This window comes from Ovis canadensis, chromosome 8 (assembly GCF_042477335.2).
Source record: "Ovis canadensis isolate MfBH-ARS-UI-01 breed Bighorn chromosome 8, ARS-UI_OviCan_v2, whole genome shotgun sequence".
In the NCBI taxonomy this organism is placed as follows: domain Eukaryota; kingdom Metazoa; phylum Chordata; class Mammalia; order Artiodactyla; family Bovidae; genus Ovis; species Ovis canadensis.
The window spans coordinates 98,199,304-98,217,837 of record NC_091252.1 but is presented as its reverse complement, the minus strand read 5'-3'; the positions used below and the strand labels follow the sequence as shown (position 1 = coordinate 98,217,837).

The 18,534-nt window shown below is 38.7% G+C and overlaps 1 protein-coding gene across 10 annotated transcripts in view; it reads right to left on the bottom strand.

The window, feature by feature from the left end:
- QKI (QKI, KH domain containing RNA binding) overlaps positions 1–18,534 on the bottom strand; it is a 154,767-nt gene that overhangs the window by 41,210 nt on the left and 95,023 nt on the right. The window lies entirely within an intron of this gene.

Here is an 18,534-nt window from a genome sequence, read left to right as displayed (position 1 = left end):
TTCCAATCAAAGAAAAATAAACTGTTTATTAAAAACAAACAGTTTTCTACCATAACTCACATGTTTGCAGAGGCCATGCCAGGGAAAAGAAATATATGCAACTCAAGACAATAAGGATAAAAATGAGTTCTTAAAAGTTTATGCTTCTCTTTATTTTCTATTACTATTGTTGCGTGTGAAAACGCACCCAAGTGTTGTGAGGGGAAATGGAAAACCAAGCAAAGCACACCAGCCTGTGGTCGGCCCCCTGTGTGCCCCCAAGGAGTGAATTCAAGGAGACAGTGCAGCTCGCTCACCAGGCACCGAGAGTACTCAGGGCTTCAAGGGGAATAGCAAGAGTTGATGTCTGTCAGACACCACGCAACCTGTGAGTTTACAATATTTGTCTTTATCAATATTAGACCATGCTACATTCCTTTTGATGATGTCTTGTCTTTGCAATGCTAAGTTTTTAGTGGTTGCTGTAATAAAAAGCCATGCCCATGCAAAATCAGTGTGGAACAGGAAGAGGGTGGGAGTGTCCAGTTTGAGAATCTGAACAGTATCCAAGAGGAAAACAAATACAATAATAAATAATGTGGTTGTTTACAAATAGAATTTAAACAAAAATTTCAATTTAAGTTGTTTTGCTAAACTAAGCTGTTTGGAAGTAACCATTTAAAAATGGGAAGAAAAACTCTTCAGCGTTTCTTTTTGCCAAGGGGACACCATGAAAAACTGAGAGACTCAAGGAGTTAGTGAGTCAAGGGACTGGGCACCTCGCGGCTATCCGTGTGCCAAATACAAAGTGTGCAGACATACCTCTACTGTAACAATAAAAAGCAATTTTAAAATCCAGAGTTTAATTTTTATGTTGAAAAACACTGACAATATCGTCTCACTGAAATTTATATCTGATCAATTTTTTTAACTTTTCATAGAAGTTTTTATAGAAGTGATCAAGTTCTGTGTGTTTATGTTTTAATGAACCTAAAAGTATCTCCACATCCATACAAATGAGGAATGTCTGCTTTGGGCCAAGATAAAGTAACATCAACAAGATTCACTCTCATGTCTAAAAACAACCCAAGAGCAGGAGGATAGTGAGGTTGAGGATGGGAAGCCAAGGCAGGAAGTCCCACGATTGTCCAGGCTTCCTGGCCTGGGAAGTTCGAGGCTGCAGCCCTGGGAAGGGTGCCAGCCTGCCTCTCTGAGTGGAGAAGACTAACCTCCGAGACCCGGGAGGGCACAGCAGCTAGAGCTCACCTAAACCAGTACTGGAAAAAGGAGCTGCACAGAGAGTGGGGGCCTCCCTAGTGGCACAGACAGTAAAGAGTCTGCCTGCAACGCGGGAGACCTGGATTCGATCCCTGGGTTGGGAAGATGCCCTGGAGAAGGGAACGGCTACCCACTCCAGGATTCTGGGCCTGGAAAGTACCATAAACAGAGGAGCCTGGCAGGCTAAAGTCCATGGGGTCACAAACAGTTGGACACGACTGAGCGACTTTCACTTCACTTTGAGAGTGGAGATCTGCACAAGTATTCAACTGAACACTGCTCAGCACATATGTGGGAGGAAATACCAGAGACCAGAAAAAGAACCAATCAAAGGATTCAAGGTAGAAAACTTTATGATACACAAGACACTGGGACAAGTACACAGAGGTCTTGCCTCAGGAGTGGAAAATAATCAGTCAGCTGTCTGAGCAGTACCGTGCCAGCAGTGCCTAAATAAATACTCAAAGCAAGACCTAAAAGGATCCAACTGTCTCCAATTTAACTGTGTCCTAGAACAAAGTCCAAAAACAGGTATAGGAATATGAAATATCCACCCAACAAGGTAAAATCCACACTGTGTGAGCTTAGTCACTCAGTTGTGTCCAATTCTCTTGTGACTTCATCGACTATAGCCCGCCCAGCTCCTCCGTCCATGGGATTCTCCAGGCAAGATCACTGGGGTGGGTTGCTTTCCTTCTCCAGGGGACCTCCTTGACCCAGAGATTGAACCTGCATCTCCTATGGCTCCTGCATTGGCAGGCGAATTCTCCACCAATGAGCCACATAGGAAACCCTAAATTTCACACTATGTGGCATCTTATTGGAAATTAACAGGCAAAGGAAGAGAAAAGGATACATAGAAGGAAAAAAAAAAAAAACTACCGAGGACTGACATAATGTTATAATTAGTAGACAAAGACACTAAAAAAGCATATCTATGTGTGTATTATTAATGTATACAGATATGAATACAACAACAACTGAGCAACACTTATAATCCAAAATATTTTAGAAAGGTCTAAGAATGAAAACTACATTTGGTAAATGATACTCTTAATAAATTCAACAATTTAAGTACCAGTTAAAACTATAAAAATAAAAGAAAGTTATACTTATCCTAATGTTTCTTATGGTTTCTAAAACACTAAGAGACAAAAAACGTGAAACTAATGGAGTTGTGTACTTTCACTCCTAAAATTCTTCTGAAACACTGTATTATTTTAAATGCATGAACTAACTTATAAGAAAGAAGAAAATGGGAAAGGAAACAATTTGGAAACTATATTAGAAAGCAGATGGCTAAGTAGTCAGGGTCTTAGCTGACCCAGGCCAAGAAGAAATTCACTTAATACTCTTAGCGCCTCCATGAAGCCTCAGGAAATCGGCAGTGGTGGAAGTGGTGTAAGGGTGGAGCTGAGACTGGAAAACTGGCTAACTTCTCATTAAGGAACAGCTCAATCTCCACATCCCCATTCCTTAAATAGCTGGCAATCCAGCACTTCCTAATTTCTAGCTGCAGACTAGAAATGTATCCCTAAAGAGTTCCATATTCTGGAACTGGGTTTTGAGGGGCAGGTAACAGGACCCTTGAGAACACTGAAGGCTCAGGTGTCTAGCCCTCTCTCACTCTACCCCAGCCCGCACACTGAGGGCCAGAGACAGAAGGCTTCTCTGGGAAGCATGGCCAACCCAACTACAGAAGCTGCCTGGAGAAAGCCATCACTGGGCAAGGAGAAAAACTCAGAAGTCCTCGGAGTTAAGGAAAGACACTGCATCCTGGAAACAAGTAAAAAATGCTATTAAAGGAATTCAAAACATAAAAAGGAATTCTTGAAACTTAAATATGACAGTAGAAACAAACAAAAAAAAACACAAGACAGAGCTGCGTAAAGATAAAAGGTGAATTTTCTTTCCAAGTAAAAAGTAAAGACAGAGGTGGAAAATGGCTGGAAATAACAGAAAGATTAGGGAACTAACACGAGAGGTCACAATAATGAATGGCTGATGTCGCACCATGAAAAAAGAAAAAGGAAGCAGAAGGGAGAAAAATCATCAACATAATACATATTTTAAAACAGAACTGATAACAGTTTCCAAATGTAAAGGGCCCAATAACTTCTCATCACAATGAAAAAGTGAGATCAAAACAAAACAACAACAAAAAATCAACTTGGGGTAAGGTGAGCACAAAATGCAGCAGTAGAGAATGAATCCCAAAAGAATCTCTTTAAACAGCAGTAAGTGCCTGTGAGCAGTGGTGGCTGTTAGAAAGGAGAGAAGGTATTTTCTACATCAGGCTTTATAGAATCGCATACTTTTAATCCATGAGCATATTAAACTCATTTTTAAAGAGGTTTTAAGATTATTCTATGCAGAAGCCACATTTATACAATTGTAATCCATTCTAACTCAGGAAGAGTGAAGTAAATTCTGTCAACAGTGAATTTGAGCCAAGTCATTATTCAATACAAATATAATTTCTCTTTCTGTTTCTCAAACAGATAACAAAGGCAATCTGGGATTGGCAAGTCAATAAAAGATACTCATAAAGGTTCTCTTTCACTATAGCAAACAAGAGAGAAAGTAAAATTACAGTGTCTACTCCTATACCCTAGTGTACCTGTAGTTAAGAATCCACTCCCAAAATCTCTCACTTTCGTAATTTGGGACCAAAAAAAGGGATGCAATGAAGCAGAGAGGACTGATGGCAAAATGGAGATACACCAAAGGTGGTGTATCTCTTAGAAACTGTGGTTGAGGCATTAATTTCTTTTTACAGTCATATTTTAATAGTATTTCAGGGATAAACAGCTGAGAAACTGATGCGGAAAAAATAGCTCATTGAAAATTATCATAAGTTCTGTTTTATAATCACCCAAAGAATTTCATATAACTTGCCACCAAATCTTCAGCAATATACAACAATATGGCATTTTATGCATCCACATATTCCCAAATTTATACTTCCAGTACATTCCTTACTTCTAGACCTCCAAATTCAACTGCCCGCTGTCAAGTGTATGTCAGTGTCTGTAAAGCACTCAACATGTCCAGCTAATTCTCTTCTCCAAACTAGTCCACAGTTACATCTCAGCTACTATTGATCCTGAATGAGCTTTCTGAGTTCAGTGCGAATGTTTACTACTTCATATCACAACAAAGACCAACTAACTGGTTTTGTGGGAAGTCTGAAACACAGTTACAAGCTTCCTTTGGTCCTGACAGAGAGCTGCTGTGCCTTCACCCGTGCACTTCGATCCACACTAACTTCAGGCACCATTTCCTGATTACGTTTTCTCCAGGTTGTCAACAAGCCGGCCTATTCACAAACATGGATTCTCATACCCACAAACTTTATGCCATTGATCACCCATGTCCAGAATGTTTTAATACTCACTTTCATCCTTTTTTATAGTACTACTCTACTTGTGTAGTACTAAAACTGACAGTTATCTGTGCACCGTCTTGAGCTATTAGATTTACTAAAGTAAACAACTGAGCTTTCATTGTTGGTGAGCATCACTAAAATCACACTGTTTCGCTGTATTCGTTACTGCTGTGTCTGCCCAAATAAGGCTCTAGTTTCCCTTGACCATTTGTCTGTCTCTGGGCCTGCTTCTATTTGACCTCCTACTTAAGTAGCAAGCTAACATTTGAAAATCCTTACACCCCTAACTTTTATTCTTGGTCTCTTACTTTTCTTCTAGTCAAGTCACTCAGATTTTCTAAGATAATGTTCATGAGGTATGATTTTCATATCCCACAGAAGACAGCGCTTTTCCTTTATTCTATCAGTTCAATATTACCTTGTTACAACATATCAGAAGAATACAAAAAAAAGGTCAGTCTTTTTGAAACTGCAAGACTAAATTTATACATCTTAATATAATAAAGCAAAATGACAGCAAAGGCAAGTTATTTATAAACAATTACAATGTGTACAAGTAAGAACAAAGCTCAAACCACTGATCCTGGTTTTTTTATTTAAGGTAGTCTGAAATGACAAGACAGCATTCAAGGAAATGGAATGCATCTTAATTTATACTGTAAATTAAAGTTCAGTAATCTATAAAACGATTCTATAATACCATTCACACCTGACTATGAAGCCGATTGACACAATTATCAATAATACTTTATTATGGTTTATATTCTTGGCAAGTCCACTATCAAAAAATACATTTCAAGTAGCTCTGAGTCTCTCATGTGATGACAAAGAAATTCAGGAATGAAAATGATGATGATACTACCTACCTTCCTGTTTGCCAAGTGCCACACTGAGCAAAACAAACATGTCCCCTCACTCAGTCTTCCCAGCAGTCCTGAGAGTGCGGTCCCAGTCCCCTCCCTCCCTCACAGGTCAGGAGGAAGTTAGGGCAGAAAGGCCTGCCCCAGCCACACACACACACAGGCTCTACAGGGAGAGCTTCAGAGCCTGCTACGCCTCCTAGAGCGTGACAGCGCCTACACGAGAGCCCTAAAACTAGGCAAACAGCCTTAAAATTAGGGAAAGCGCCACGAATTAGGGAAAGAGTCATAAATTAGTGAAAGACACAGAACACTGAAGTCTTGACACTTAAGAATTTTTTCTACTCTTACCATTTTACCTTTAAACATTTGGGTGGGGGGCATGTATTTTAAGCACAACTTGTTCTCATAGAATTTTAGAGCTGGTAGAGAATTTGGATGCAGATAAAGAAACAGATTAACGGAGATGACTTGGTAAATGTATTTCATGTTCTTCCCCCCTAATTCCAAGTCATATGCTCTTTCTCCATCAATGAATTCCTGATTGAGTCACACACAGTATCAATAAATAGCAGAGAATACCTGGTAAAACAGATTTCTTACACTGAGACAAATACGCTTTTCTCCTAGAGGAGAGAAATTTCAATGACACAAATATACAAAAATGATAAACCTGTGGCCACTTACACAGAATTCTTCTAATCATTACAGTTTTCAATAGAGGAAGATGAAAATTTGGTCTTAATATACAATGCACACATATACACCCAATGTCATTCCTAAGTTAGGGCTGATTAAATCACCGTCGTGAAATAAGCTTTAAGCATTACTTTTGAATAAAACATCACCCATTTCACTTGCTGTATACAGTGATATAAAAATATTCAGTAAAAAAAATTCCTCCAAACCTGAGAAACTACTTTTGTTTTTGATTAAAAACAAAACCAAAAAAAAAAAAAAATCTCAGAGTCACTGACCTCTGAAATTTAAAATTATGCTCTAACTACAATATCTGTTTGAACAACAAAGTAATCGTATAACATGAAGCATCAGAACACAATGACTGCCCCAACCCCTGCTGACAGACTCTTTTAATTATACATTCATAGTCAGGCAAATGAGCACAAGACTTCTCTCCCTACTGCGCTCTTAATATGGAAGTTCATACCCAAAATCTCCTAGAAAGGAACTCTGGAAAGTGCTCTGTATTTAAACAAATAAAGGTTTCAATAACCCATTTACGAATAATCCATTTTAAGCCAAGTGATGAAGCCTAACAGATAACTATCTCCAGTCGTACATACAATCTTAAATCAGTTTAAGAGATGTACACTGAGGAACATTTATTGACGTATATTATATATAATTGCTCACTGACTCACTCCGGTTATAAAGTTGACTTCAAGAAAATTTTTAACTTGAGTCAAACAGGAATCATGTTCTCAAAGCAAGTTATTTTCTAATAATATATAGAGATTAGAATACTTTTATTCAGTTTGTTGAAATCATTATCTAGGAATGTCTTTATAGGCAGTAGGTATTCTAAAAAGGCTTTATTAAATTTAGCATAGTGAAACAACTTGCTAAATTCAAAAAAGTGTCAGGTTAAGTAAGTCCTCATTCCAATTCTCATATATTAATTCCTCTAATTTAACTGTAATTACCATGTGTCAAGACCAAACTTAAGTATCACTAGTTATGGCCAAGTAATACCAGTCTGTCCCCATCATGACCAAAATCAGTAAACTTTCACTAGAGCTGAGCTGTTTATAGTATCCATGCCCATTTGGAAAGCTAAATATGATCTCGATGATGCCACAGGTCAGGCTGAAAAGACTGAACTAAACATATACAAACAGTTTCTTACAGAAGGACAAAAATGACCAGGTGATTTTTAATTTCATTTTCCCCAAGTTTATATATCAGTGGCTGCCTAATGCTTAAAAAAAAAGACTGAGGAACTGGCTGGAAATCCTTTTGGAAACTTTGGGTTACGTTTCTGCTGCTAACGATCACTCACATACAAGTAGTTACTGTCCATGGAGGCATGAAATGCTTCCACACAGCATTAATAGAAGCCTTTCACTATTCACACGTGAAACCTTGTACTGGATTTATTCTTTCCCCCATCTAGCAGACATAAAGATTATTAAAGGCATAGAAAAACAACCATTTGTCTTAAAATGTGATGTTTTAAATTGAAGTATTTACTTATTGACAGCAAATCAAGGAAAGAAAATTAAAAGTTAAAGATTACCATTTCTACTCATATCCATTTTATTTCCAAAATCAGCAAAACTCCATTTCAGAAATCGCCTTTGAATGAAAAATTTTCCAGGTCCTCTCAGACAAAATGGGAGTATAGGAAACATCTTATCATTTGTTCTTTTGACTGAAGTCTTACTATCAGTTCAGTCGCTCAGTCGTGTTTGACTCTTTGAGACCCCATGGACTGCAGCACGCCAGGCCTCCCTGTCCATCACCAATTCCCAGAGTTTACTCAAATGCATGTCCATTGTGTTAGTGATGCCATCCAACCACCTCATCCTCTGCCATCCCCTTCTCCTCCCGCCTTCAACATTTCAAGTCTTATGTATATTACTATCTAAAAAGCTCCAAGAAATCTGGAATCAGACTCTACTCCTATCTCTTAGCACTGACCATAATAAGTGCCGCATAAATACTCAATATCAAACCAAGCTCACAGAGCAAGCATGATACAAAAATGCAGTCATAGCTAATATTATTATGATGAAAAATAATATATATAGTGCTTTGTAGTGAGCATTTTATATCCATAAAGTTAAAAAACTTTTTAAACCTTAGTAGAGGTAGTAGATATTATTATAATACCTGTTTCTCACTTGAAAATGACATAAACTAAAGGGCAGAAATCTGACTTACTCAATGTCACTCGGCTAAACTTCTCATTATACACTTCTGCCCTAAAGATTTTACAACTAACAGTATAGTAAGAAGACAAGAAAGGTTAACAACTGTAATATTTAAAGAACAATGAAAAAAGATTAAAATTATTTCACACAAAACTGTAACAAGAAACAAGATGAACATTTTGATAAAACTACCTACAGGATAACTTGCTGCCCTAAACAAAGATCATTCCCAGGTCTATGCTGGACGATCGCTCTAAGGACACAGCGAGTAAGTGGCAACACCTGGTTCCCTATCACAAAGCTGCTGTTTCCTGAGGGAAAATATTCAGAAAGTAAATTCTACAGATATTCAAAACAAAACAATTATTTGTTTAGCAGTGATAGTATCAGTTGCTCAGCCGTGTCTGACTTTGCAACCCCATGAACTGTAGTCCACCAGGTTCCTCTGCCCACGGAACTATCAAGGTAAGAATACTGGAGTGGGTTGCCATTCCCTTCTCCAGGGCATCTTTCCGACCCAGGGATCAAATCCAGGTTTCGTGCACTGCAGGCAGAGTCTTTACCGTCCTAGCCACAGGGAAGCCTCTTATTTGTTTAGAATATTACTTTAAAATATGATTTTTATATCCATTTGATGATATTCCTAGGAATTCATGGTATTACCAAGATTAAACTTGGGCAAAATATTTGAACCTTGGTCTCATCTATAAAACAGAGGTAAGTTCTAACTGTGTTATGTTTGTACAGCACATAGAATAGTTGCCAGCTTTTCCTAAGTGATGTTACCATGGTATGAACAGGCTGCTATTTAAAATCAAAGAGTAAAATAAAAAGTGAAGAAAATAATAAAATCAAAGAGTAATAGAAAATTACAGGGAATGACCTAGGAATATGGAGTAGGGGTGACTGTACAATAGCAAATAAAATAGCATGACTAAAGTTATAATTTAAAAAAAAAAAACTGAAACTTTTGGGGATAAAGAGTACTAGCTTAAGAAAATTAATTCTGTCAATAAAATATATATTAAACAAAACATGAGATTGTTTCAAAATACAGTTTTTAGGATAAAGAAGCTTAATAAAGGTCCACCTGTAATCTCTGGAGTTGCAGACTGGAGAAGAGCTCAGCTGATCACAGGGCTGGACTGCCTTCTGTGTAAGCTTTAGATTTGAAACAACATATAAAGGAGGACGACCCAGTTTCCCCAGAAATAGGAATAAGCCATGATTTGTCCACCAGCTCTACACAAAGAGACTAATAGCAGTAAGTTAATTTTTTAACAAAAATTAAATAACTGGAAGAGTAAGTTCAAATACTACTTCTTTAGTAATATTTTCCTAAGTCACTCCCTCTATTAGAATTCATCTCCTGCACTTTGCTTCCTTCCATAGAACTTTATGCATTTATAGAATAATACTTAATGTTGTAATACAGTCCTCCACATCCAATATAAAGTAATAAGCCTCAAGAGAGCAAGACAGGTGTCTTTTTTAAAAATTTATGCACAATGCATCTGTGATGTTTTCCAGTTGCTAAGTCATGTGCAACTCTTTCTGACCCCGTGGCCAGGCTTTCCTGTCCTTCACTATCTCCAGAGTTCGCTCAAATTCATATCCATTGAGTCAGGAATGCATCCAACCGTCTCATCCTCTGTCGTCCCCTTTTCCTGCCCAGTGCATTTTTAAATGCCTAAATAAGAGTTTGATATTTAAGCAGTAGCTTAATATTTTTCTGTTCTTACACCTCTGCACAGATATGAATTTGTACCTCTTTTATGATAGTTTTAATCAGGTCTCTCAAATATTCAATGAACATGAATTTGAGCAAACTCTGGGAGATAGTGGAGGACAGAGGAGCCTGACATGCTGTAGTCTATGAGGTCACAAACAGTTGGATATGACTCAGCCACTGAACAGCAACTCCTCCTCAAATATTTATCTGCATTTGTCTTATTTTATAAGTATATATATTCTATAAACTAAACGCTGTATCACATACAAACATACTACTAGTTTCTCAACATATATGCATGCTATCATAATAAACACAATACAAAGTCATTTAAAGTACATTATTAAATTCATACTAGGCTTGTTTACCATGATTGTGTCTTTTCTTTACTCAACACATGCTAAACTACTGTTCGTCTGTATTAGAAGTCACTTCCCTAACATATCAGGCAAAAGGTTTTGTATATAGTAATACGCATTGAAGAAGCTTCCCTGGTGGCTCAGCAGTAAAAAGTCCACCTGCCAACGCAGGAGACATGGGTTCAATCCCTGGGTCGGGATTCCCTGGAGAAGGAAATGGCAATCACTCCAGTATTCTTACCTGGAAAATGGCACGAGGGCCTGCAGGGCTACAGTCCATGGAGTTGTGTCCAACTAGTTAGACGTAACTCGGCAACTAATCAACAACAAGAAGCACTGCAGAAATGTCTGGAATAAAACATTCTCTACCCACAGAAGTGAACAAGGCACATAATACAGTGAGGAGAGAACACAGCCTGAATGCAAGCCTTACTTCAGGACCGTATTTCAGTTATCTCAGTAATAACCTGGACTGACTCACTCATACATCCACTGATTTTTTCAATAAATACTTACTAAGTTTTTCTACTACACAGAAGATACTTTCCTAGTGCACAAGGTTTACAACAGGCAACTGGACAAACATGCTCACCCTTGAAAAGCTTAGAAGCTAGCAAAGCAGAAAGGCATGAAGTAAGTAGTAACGCAGTAACTACTTACCACCGAGACGAGTGACAGGCATCACGGCGCACTATGCTACAGAAGCAGAAAGAAGCATGACTGAGCTAGGGTGTGCGATAACCATGTCAGGAAACTTTACTTCCTCATTTGTAAAGGTTACAGGGCTGCTAGGACTGAATGAGAAAAACGATGGTGAAGGCAGTGACTAGCTCACAGCACCTCATACTTCTGCTGTGCGACTCCCACTATTCCTATTCCTTCCCTAGGTCTTCTTAAAGATGGCTCTTCAGATAACAGGGGTTTCCCTTAACTCCACTGCAGGACTTCCTTCCTGATATTATGTTAACATAAACAACCTTCGGGAAAGAACCAGTTCCTCAATTACAAAAGACTCTAAATTAAAGTCACAGTAAAAAAAAAAAGAAAGAAAGAAAACAAGTAATAAATTAGGAATCAACAAACAATTCCTCCTATATTTTAGACAATTAAAAAAAATAGGTACCCACCCTCAAATACCTGGAATATCATAATTCTTTTCTGGGTAGATACTGTCACCCTTGAAAAGTTCTGGAATTAAGATCAGAATTAGTAAATAAAACCCATGGTTATGAGTCTGTGTGTTTATCCAAAATGTTTGTAAATTTAACATTATTTAGTATATTTAAGTATCTTATGGTTATCTTTCTTATTTCAACTAAAATAAACATAGACAGGAACCCACCACACATCTCAGAAATTATTGTAAGGATGTGCTGGAAACATCTACGCTTTTAAAAAGCTCTATAAACACTTCTAATACACAGCCAGGTAAAATTACTGTGAAATGCAGACCTCTGCACTTCTTAGCTAATAATTTGGATGATATAATGTCTGATGATGATCAAAAACACAATACTGAATTGTCCAAATAGCTAAAGTATTATGAGCAGAGTTCTTTTTTTTCTTTTCCTTGTATTTTCGAAGTGTATTCTTTCACACACCTACACTTCTCAGTGGATAAAAAGCAAGTGAACTTCACTTAATTGAAAGTGAAAGTTGCTCAGTCCTGTCTGACTCTGCGACCGCATGGACTATAGCCCAGCAGACTCCTCTGTCCATGGAGGTCTCCAAGTCCAGAATACTGGAGTGGGTAGTCGCTCCCTTCTCCAGAGGATCTTCCTAACCCAGGGATTGAACCCAGGTCTCCCACGTTGCAGGCGGATTCTTTATGTCTGAGTCACTAGAGAAGTCCGGGGTAGTCACTTAACTGAAAGAACCAGGTGAATCCAGGGTTTCATGTTCCTCCCACATTATATTGCCTATCACTCCAAATCTATAAAAATTCAAGACTCTTCTTATAATCTTTATTAAAATTTGGTTAACAAAATATAAGAAGTGACATCTTTCTTATAATCCTTTAGTATAATTTCATTAACAAGACATAACCATAAAAGTCATACGGCTCATTAGTACAGAACAAAATTTTCCTTTTAAAGATACTGAATAACTTTCACTTCCTGTGGGTACTTCTGAAATATAACCAACCCAGAGTAAGGCTGTGACATGTCAAAGATGTTTAATAAATTAAAAACATCGTAACTATCCTTCAATGATGTTGTTAGCCTGATTTCAATGGGTTTCAATGGAGTATGAATGTAAGTATGAACACAATTAACAGAACAGAACACCACTTCAAACATTTGCATCTAATAGGTGGTGAAAGTGAAAGTGTTAGTCACTCAGTCATGTCCGACTCTTTTGTGACTCAATGGGCTGCAGCCTAACAGGCTCCTCTGTCCATGGGATTCTCCAGGCAAGAATACTGCACTGAGTAGCCATTGCCTTTTCCAGGGGATCTTCCCAACCCAGGGATCGAACCAGGGTCTCCCACATTGCAGGCAGATTCTTTACTATCTGAGCTACAAGGGAAGCCCAAGGTGGTGGTCAAGCTAAAAGAGGGTCAGTTTTAAAACTGTGTCTTACCTTCTTTTTTCATTCAATAGGGATTTTACTAGGCAAAAATAATTACATGAATGCTTTCCTTCAATAATTACAATTATGCAGCCAACATTTATAATTTCCCTAAAAACGTTCTTAAAAATCTCGAGCTTTTGCCAACTAAAACCTGGCCTGTTATACAGAAGATTTTTCAGCACTGCAAATCACTTTTCATATATTTCACACATTATCCAGTGTTATAATCAGTGCTCAATGATTTTATTGTTATTATTATAATTTGTGCTAATTACCTAATTCAATTTTATCACCCAAAAAAGGAATAATCTCTTAGTAGAACAAAAAATAAAAAAATAAATATAAGTTCAAATGCTTTGTTTTCTTATTTGAAATCATTTCAAACATGCTCAAGTTTCAGAGATACAGAACTAAGTGAAATCCCTATATTCCTCTCCCTGTTATCAATTGACATCTATATAAGTGTATAATCAAATACTATTTGCTTCAAAAATCTTAATAACAGCTTTAAAATATGTTCCATCAGAATAAAAGCAAAAATAAACAAATGGGACTCAATTAAACCTACAAACTTTTGTTAAGCAAAGGAAACCATAAACAAAATGAAAAGACAACCTATGGAACGGAAGAAAATATTCAAAAATAATGTGACCAACAAGGGCTTAATTTCCAAAATATACAAACAGCTCATACAGCTTAATATAAAAAGAAAAAATCCAAACCAAACAACCAAATCACAAGATGGGCAGGAGCCCTATATTGACATTTCTCCAAAGAAGACAACGAGATGGCCAACAGGCACATGAAAAGACGCTCAACATCAGTAATTATTAGAGAAACACAAATCAAAACTTTAAGGAGCTATCACCTCACACTGGTCAAAATAGCCATCACCAAAAAGACTACAAGTAATAAATGCTGGAGAGGACGAGCAGAAAAGGAAGGCCTCCTAGTGTTGGTGGGAATGTAAACTGGAGCAGTCACCATGAGAATATGGAGGTTCCTCAAAAATCTAAAAATAGTTATTATATATCAAGCAACCCCACTTCTGAGCTTGTATCTTGAAAAGATAAAAACCCTAATTTGAAAGGATACATGCACCCCAATGTTCATACCAGCACTATTTATAATACCCAAGACATGGAAGCAACTTAAATGTCCATCAACAGATGAATGGATAAAGATGTGGGATACACACACTCACAAATATTCAGTTCAGTCGCTCAGTCGTGTCCGACTCTTTGCGACCCCACAGCACGCCAGGCCTCCCTGTCCATCACCAACTCCCGGAGTTCACTCAAACTCATGTGCATTGAGTCGGTGATGCCATCCAGCCATCTCATCCTCTGTTATCTCCTTCTCCTCCTGCCCCCAATCCCTCCCAGCATCAGAGTCTTCTCCAAAGAGTCAACTCTTCACATGAGGTGGCCATAGTATTGGAGTTTCAGCCTCAGCATCAGTCCTTCCAAGAACACCCAGGACTGATCTCCTTTAGGATGGACTGGTTGGATCTTCTTGCAGTCCAAGGGACTCTCAAGAGTCTTCTCCAGCACCACAGTTGAAAAGCAGCAATTTTTCAGCACTCAGCTTTCTTCACAGTCCAACTCTCACATCCATACATGACCACTGGAGAAACCATAGCCTTGACTAGATGGACCTTTGTTGGCAGCCATAAAAAAAGAATGCAGTGTTGCCATTTGCAGCAATATGGATGGATCCAGAAATCACCATACTAAATGAAGTCAGACTGAGAAAGATAAATATTGTATGATATGACTTATACATGGAATCTAAAAAAAAAAAAAAAAAAGCTACAAGTGAACTTACTTACAAAACAAAAACAGACTCACAGACATAGAAGACACACTTACAGTTGCCAAAGAAGAAAAGGGTGGGGAAGGAAAACATACAAACTACTATAAACAAAATAAACAAGGACTGACTATGCAGCACAGGAACTACATCCAACATCTTGCAACAAGCTATAATGGAGAGCAGCCTGAAACAGAGTCTACCACAGCTGAATCGCTCTGCTGTGCACCTGAAACTAACACAGTGTCGTAAGTAAACAAGACTTCAATTCAAATATACATATACAGACGTTTACATAGATATATATATATATGTTTCATTTGTGACCAAGGAAAGTATTTTCACTGAGCAAGGAAGAGTACATTACTTGTCCACTGATAATTAAACACAATAAAATGTGCTTGGATAAGACACCCAAGTCTACTCTCTTTCACAATATCCTTGGCTCCACTTCCTCTTAATTAAGGAATGGAGGTAATGGATGTTATGTACCATCTAAATGAAATATGAATGCAATGGAAAACATCTGCCCAGGCCTAAGACAGACTTTGTAACATCCATATGAAATCACTGCAATGCTTATGAATTAACAATTACTGCGGCTAAGTTTTGGAGAAGGCAACGGCAACCCACTGCAGTGTTCTTACCTGGAGAACCCCAGGGATGGAGGAGCCTGGTGGGCTGCCATCTATGGGGTCACACAGAGTTGGACAGGACTGAAGCGACTTAGCAGCAGCAGCAGTGGCCAAGTTTGAGAACAAAGTTCAATTTAAATAATGTTAATAGTAATCATTATAATTGAGAAAACATCTTTTGGAAAACGGTCACAGATTGAAGTAAAAGATCCAGAACTGCATGCAAATCTGACTCTTTCTCTTGCGTCCTCTCTCCACTAGGCCCCCAGAAGCATCAAAGAGCCCTCTCTCTTCTTAGCGACAGGCGCTTAGTTGTGTCCCTCTGCGACCCCATGGACTGCACGGCCTGTGGGTTCTCCCAGGCTGGAATCCTGGAGTGGGCTGCCATCCCTCCTGCAGGGGATCTTCCCAACACAGAGATCCAACCCAGGTCTCCCACACTGCAGGCAAATTCCTTCCCAGTTGAGCCACCAGGGGTGCCCAAGGTTCCGTCTGTGTGAAGCTGCGTCAGAAGCGCTTTCATTCTGAACCTCTCTCGCAGTCCCAGTCATCGGACTGTTACCACCGGCAGGGTTTGAGAAGGCAACTCTGCATGTCTATGTATTTCATCTTTTCATTTCTACTGTGGGTTAGGTTTCTACTCAGGATTAGGACTCTTGCCCGACAAATCTTAACAGTACGTTTCATACTCAAATGTTTAGCTAGTGAAAAGTCTGGTGGAAAATGGGAGAGAAAATGCTGTGTTCAATAACATCAACTCTATCCAACAAAGGGAGTTCAGTTCAGCTAAGTTTATCTGTAGAGTAGAACACAAACCAAAGTCTGACGACTACTTTCACGCTAAGAGGAAGAATAAATACTAAATAAATAAATAAATGCACACAGTCATTATAAATGCAAGCTTCTACAAACACCTACTGGGAGAGGGTGCATCTGGGAGAGTTGGAAACAGCTGAATTGTTGCCACCTTCCCAGGCTTACCTCACTGAGTCTTGACAAAATACAAAATTGACGTCCTATGAAAAAAATGTATTTACAAATTGATTTACCTTTACCTTCTCTGAAAAAGAGTGTTTTTTCCTAATTGTTCCATGCTACAAGAACAACTGATTTTCTTTTCTGCGGTTAATAGAAGCTATGATACAACAAATGGAACCCTATACCTCAAAGTTAGCAGCTCATGAACTGCAAACAATTGATATTCATGTACAGATCTAACCTTACTGTTAACAGTTAACAACCTGAATTTATATCCCTTGCTCATATCCTTTAAGGGCGAGAGCAACAGTAATAAAGACCTTCCTGCCACTAAAGTATAAGATACTCGATTCAACTAGTTTGCAATCATTTTGAAAAACATACCCAGGAAACTTCAAAACTTCATAGGTCTGTAGGTACTCTAGTTAAGCCAACCAGCAAAACATTATTTCTATGCAAAACAGTATTTTCCAACCATGCTTCTCTGAGCCCCTTCTAAATAAAACCTATACCTGTTCATCCTGCCTATAAAAGGGCAGGCACTGTATCTTTGTATTTGACTGTATCTTTAGAACTTAGCATATAACCCACCACATACACATACACAACTATTAAGTCTGCTGGATAAAGGAATCAGTTCAGTTCAGTCGCTCAGTTGTGTCCAACTCTTTGCGACCCCATGAATCGCAGCACACCAGGCCTCCCTGTCCATCACCATCTCACAGAGTTCACCCAGACTCACGTCCATCGAGTCCGTGATGCCATCCAGCCATCTCATCCTCGGTCATCCCCTTCTCCTCCTGCCCCCAATCCCTCCCAGCATCAGTCTTTTCCAATGAGTTAACTCTTTGCATGAGGTGGCCAAAGTACTGGAGCTTCAGAATCAAGAAATGAATTAATTTTCAGTTGATGTGACCTGTTTTCCTGGAAATGGGATTCTCAAGTCACTTTCTACTTCTTTTTCAATTTGAGGTAAGAATTAGACATCTCTCTAGATTACTTGAATTCTAATAAACTTGCTTAGATAAAAATCTTCCGAATTACCACTTTCCTTCACATTAAGTGTTAAAAGGGGTTTATACATTGAACATATAAAATCAATGCCAGGGAGAAAAAGAAAGAAAAAGTTACCAGAGGCAGGTAAACCTATCTATTATTAAGTATAAACTAAATACAGACCACAAATGGACCAGGTGACTCCTGACTGATCCTCAGTTCAGTTCAGCTGCTCAGTCCTGTCCGACTCTTCGCAACCCCATGAACCGCAGCACACCAGGCCTCCCTGTCCATCACCGACTCCCGGAGTCCACCCAAACCCATGTCCATCAAGTCAGCGATGCCATCCAACCATCTCATCCTCTGTCATCTCCTTCTCCCCTTGCCCTCAATCTTTCCCAGCATCAGGGTCTTCTCAAATGATTCAGCTCTTCGCATCAGGTGGCTAGGTATTGGAGTTTCAGCTTCAACATCAGTCCTTCCAATGAATATTCAGGACTGATTTCCTTTAGAATAGACTGGTTAGATCTCCCTGCAGTCCAAGGGACTCTCAAGAATCTTCTCCAACACCACAGTTCAAAAGCATCAATTCTTCAGCACTCAGCCTTCTTTATAGTCCAACTCTCACATCCATACATGACCACAGGAAAAACTATAGCCTTGACTAGATGGACCTTTGTTGACAAAGTCATGTCTCTGCTTTTCAATATGCTGTCTACGTTGGTAATAACTTTCCTTCCAAGGAGTAAGCATCTTTTAATTTCATGGCTGCAATCACCATCTGCAGTGATTTTGGAGCCCAGAAAAATAAAGTCAGCCACTGTTTCCACTGTTTCCCCATCTATTCGCCAGGAGGTGATGGGACCAGGAGCCATGACCTTAGTTTTCTGACCCTAGCCACCTAGAAATAGCTGTGTGTCTTCCACATATCTTCCAACATAAACCCATATTCCTTGCTCATCTATGGAATTAGTCTTTAATGTCAAGCAAAGCTACTATTTAAGAACAGTTAGTTGTCTGGGTTCTAGTGTGTTTCCAGTTAGAGTGAA